Source organism: Octopus bimaculoides, chromosome 13, assembly GCF_001194135.2.
Source record: "Octopus bimaculoides isolate UCB-OBI-ISO-001 chromosome 13, ASM119413v2, whole genome shotgun sequence".
Classification (NCBI taxonomy): domain Eukaryota; kingdom Metazoa; phylum Mollusca; class Cephalopoda; order Octopoda; family Octopodidae; genus Octopus; species Octopus bimaculoides.
This window is the reverse complement of record NC_068993.1, coordinates 33,997,526-34,002,875: the sequence shown is the minus strand read 5'-3', so window position 1 is coordinate 34,002,875 and position 5,350 is coordinate 33,997,526.

Sequence of the window (5,350 nt, the reverse complement as noted above, 5' to 3'; positions counted from 1 at the left end):
GTACAAGGTGCGAATAGAAGGCTCACATGAATATAGAACATATACTGGGGCTTCTGAAAATTCTTTCAAGACCCGATTTTATTCTCATAGAAATTCCTTCCGATACCCCGAAAATAGGACAAGGACCAGTCTGGCAAAATATGTCTGGGAATTAGAAGAAAATGAAAGCCGACCTTTCAACGTGACATGGACAATTTTAGATAAAGCATCACCTTACAGACACGGTGCGCATAAAAGACCTATCAAATGTAATTTATGTCTTTTAGAAAAATTCTACATTTTATTCCAGGACAAATAGCACTTTGAATCAAAGACGCGAACTCTTGAATTCCTGCAGACACGCGACAAAATTTTTAATTTCACCTGACAAAATACCATATGGATAGTACGTATTTTTTGAATTTTGAACTAGTTTTTAATCCCACTGTAAAATTTGTATTTTGCAATGCATGGTTATTTCGCATCGCAAAGATATTGTGTATATTTCGATGTATTTCTTAAGAAAACCTTCGAGTGTTATATATATATATATATATATATTATTTTCATGTTTAAGATTTAATTTTTCATTTCATTTTATTGTATTTTACAAACCCATTTAATTGTTATATTTACAGATAATTCGATATATGGCGTTCCATTTTGTATGTCTTTTACCCGATTTTTATTATTATACACTCAGCAATTTTAAAAAAAACAGTTGTTTGTATATATACGTTAGGACCTAGATAAGTTTTTTATGTGGATGCCTGAATTTTAGGCATGTATATGTATTTGTGTGTGTGTAAATGTGTAAGTAAGCGTGTATATTTATACTTGTAGATATAGTACATGGATGTATATGTACGCATGTATGCACTTAAATGTGTGTGGATATGTATTTGCGTGCATATTTCCATATATATGTAATCTTATATGCGTATTTATATGCTAATATATACTTATGTATATATATATATATATATATATATATATATATATGTGTGTGTGTGTGTGTGTGTGTGTGTGTGTGTGTGTGTGTGTAATTTTATTTTGTGTACGTTTGTTATACATATTCCCGTCACCTATCTCTCTTTCTTTTTTCGTCCCTAACGCAAAGTATTCTTTCTCTCCCTATTCGTTACTTTGATAGCGTCCTTAAAAAATGCATTCCTCTTCTCCCTCCCCCTTCTCTCTTTCTTTCGCTAGCTGTTACGTTTAGGGTTCTTCTTCCATTTTTTTCCTTCCCCCTCCCTACGTTTAAGATATACTTCCTATCTGTCTTGTCTGCTATAACTGACTTGTACATGTATACACCAGGAGATGTTTGTGCGCGTGCGTGATTGCGTGCATATATATATATATATGTGCATTTGTGCGTATATTTATGTCTTCCATATATATGCATGTATATGTTTGTAACTATGTGCATGCATCTGTGTATTTTGATATATATATATGTATATTATAGATGGTCTAGTATATATTGTTGTAAAATATTTTTTGTAATGCAGCGTGAAAACTTTAATTCTAATTTTAATGTATTAATTGACTTATATTCCGTATATAATTATTTATATGTATATAATAATTATAGAATTATTTCTATGTATTTTGAATCTACTCTTCGATTTAAGGATTTCTTCGATTTTACAATAGGATGTATTTATATTGAATTCATTTATTTTGTCCATTGCATGCTTAGGACCGTTAATAGAAAGGACCAATGAAACAAATTCATTTTTAAAGGTGTTTAGTATTTATGTGTTTTATTACTCTCCTAATGTAAGGTGGGGAGCAGGCAGAAACGTTAGCATGCCGGGCGAAATGTTTAGCGGTATTTCGTCTACCTTTACATTCTGAGTTCAAATTCTGCCGAGGTCGACTTTGCCTTTCGAGGTCGATAAATTAAGTACCAGTTACGCACTGGGGTTGATCTAATCGACTGGTCCACTCCCCCAAAATTTCGTGCCTTGTGCTTAGAGTAGAAAAGAATATTCTCCTACTGCGAAAATATATTGAATTTCAGTCAATCATATATATGTCAATACACTGCAGTTGAGTAATTATTACATCTTTTATTAATACTTCTTATGTCTCGCGAGGGTTTGTTTTTCACTCCTATTATCTTTTCTGGATCTTTTTTAAAACGGGGGCCACATTTTTCATTAATGTTTTACGTAGCGTTTTTGGTACCGAAAGACTTTCAAACTTCGTATACTTATCTATTTTGTGTTATAGAACAGAAAAATATTTTTGTATTCGAATTTATTTCATGTAAAAAATTGTCTTATTTCGATAATTTCAACCAATCACTGACAAGTATTCAGTTGTTTACATTTACTCCTTTGGCTGATTAAGCCATAGCTTCGTTTTATTTGCTTTTTCATTTTAAATTTGCTTTTTTCATTTTCTTTTTTTTTCTTCGTTTTATTTGCTTTTTTCTTTTTAAATTTGCTGTTTTACCCTAACCCTAACCCTAACCCTAACCCTATCACCGATAGAATTGTTTCAGAATCGTTTGTTTATGTAGTCGGCACTTAATGTATATCGGCTGAATGGACGTCAGTGATTGGTTGAAATTACAGAAATACGACAACTTTAACATGGAATAACTTAGGGATTTCTTTTTTTTTTTAAGAAGACTAAGAGAAAAAGATGTTTTATATGACACATTCTACCAGTGTTCCAAATTTCAAAGTGTTTCGTTAATGAAAAATGTGGCCCCCGTTTTAAAAAAGATCCTCTTTTCTTTTATGGTAGAGCTTTTGTATTATTTACCTCATTCCTAATTCTGCATGATTTTATTTGCAGCATTAGCAACCACTTCTCGTTATCTGTTCTTATGTTGTTTATATGCATGAGGGGCATATACATTTTTCAAAAATTGTTTACTCCGTGGTACAATTATTTACTCTTTACGTTACAGACTTTTAGAGTTTCTTGATGTTGCTTTTCAAAACATTTCACTTTTGATACATGTTAATTAGCTATTTATGCACATGCACATATAACTATATGTATGAACATATACACACGTTAGTATATATGCACACAGTTATACATGCATATATAAACGCATATATATTGTGTGTGTGTGTGTGTGTGTGTGTGTGTGTGTGTGTGTGTGTGTGTGTGTGTGTGTGTGTGTGTGTGTGTGTGTGTGTGTAGACATACTTACTGTAAAAATCTGTAAACCTTTCCAGAAGTTTATCATTTAATATATATGAAGATGTCTTGATATGCAACTATATGCATGAGAAGACATACATAAAACAAAGCATACGAATCTGCACGTATACATACATAAATGCCCTGTTGAACCGTTGAAATTCCAATGAATGAGCCTCAGATCTAGATTAAGAACCAGTTCTCTCTGTATTGGCAAGAAATCTTGAAATAGAACTGACTAAAATAATATAATCACATGACAAAGTTGTACTCTGAAATTGTAGTCATATAATCACTCACTATAAACCCTGTCGTTTATTGCCGTTGACTTGTTTTAAAACGGATAGATTTAATGTTTACAGCATGACAGGTTTTTCTATTTCTATGCTTAACATCCACTCGTTGTCAACTGGATGTTTTGTCAGTAAGAATCTTGAGCAAAAATACCGCAATAAAATTACTTCCACCACTGCTATATTATCTTCTCAGACACTACAGCATCTACTACTACTACTACTAATAATAATAATAATAATAATAATTATTATTATTATTATTATTATTATTATTATTATACATATTAACTATGCCAGTACTATGCTATCTACACAACTTTTATACTAAACATATATACATATATTATATATACATATACACATATATTAAACACATACACATATACGCATGTATACACATTTCTACATATATATGCAAGTATATGTACTTATATATATATCTAATATATATATATATATTTACATATACATACACACATATGTGTAGATATATATATGCACATATATATATATATATATATATACGTATACACCCACACCCACAAACCCACATATATATATATATATGTGTGTGTGTGTGTGTGTGTGTGTGTGCTTGTGCATATGTGTGTGTGTGTGTGTGCGCGCATGTGTATGTGTGTGTGTGTGTGTGTGCTGATGACAGAAAACAGTTGTGGTGGCGGTAGTGGAATAACTTCAATTACAGCTGACTAATAATGCTGGATCTGGTCATTAATCACATTATTAATTATGACGTGGTGAACGAGATAAAGAGAATGAAGAAAGGTGCCTAAATGAATTCCATATCAAATTAGAACGCGAAGAACCTTATGGTTACCACTTTTACTATTGGTTCCAAAAACAAATCAATATTCCCCGGTGATTCCACATTTAGATATTATTATAATTACGTGTGATGTTACTCTTATTTGTTTAGTTATTTGATAGATTCTTGAGTAATTATCAGGGGAAATAGGTTATGTAGAAATGGTAATAACGTTTTGCCTTGATAATGATTCCAAGTAGGAATATATCAACAGATTTCATTCACCTTCTCACGTTTAATTACGAATAATACGTATAAATTCCTCTCTTTCTCTCTTCACCTTTCATCTTGCTCTCTCTTTCCTTTTCTCACTCTTTCTCTTTCTCTCTCTCTCTCTCTCTCTATCCCTGTATCTCTCTCTCTCTCTCTCTCTCTCTCTCTCTCTTTCTCTCTCTCTCTCTCTCTCTCTCTTTCTCTCTCTCTCTCTCTCTCTCTCTCTCAAGTTAGGTAGCAGAAGTCATAAGCTAATTAGCTCATTGCTCGCTGTCAGGCATGGTGTGAGTTTCACTTAAGGAAGGTCAGGCGGTTTTCAGTCAGGCATACATACACACATACGTACGTAAGTGTGTATGTAGTTTGCGCGGTTGATGCATTGTGTGCTTGAGAAAAATAGTCCATTTCACGTTGCTCTGCGATCACTTCGGCACCTGACGCGTGGTACACCATGCACCTGTTCATTCAGACAACATCGATTTGATGGAGAGAGTGAGCTAATGTGCGGCACGAACATTTGATCACAATAAACAAATCATCAGTGAAGGTCGTTCGGCAAAAGCTGAACGCTCATACGACGTCTTCGGCGGCAGAGTCCATCGGGTATGTGTGTGTGTGTGTGTGTATGTATATATATATATATATATATATATGGGAGAATGTACGAGAAAACAACAACAGACGAGGACAGGTGGTGTAAATAACAACAGGATGTATTAGTATGACGCTCGGGAATACGGAAAGTCTTTGACGTTTCGAGCTACGCTCTTCAACAGAAAGAATACGGAGACAAGGAGAAAAACACGGAGAAAAAAAATTGAATAGTGTTCAGTCAACGGTCAATCATAATAATGGCTGATCATAA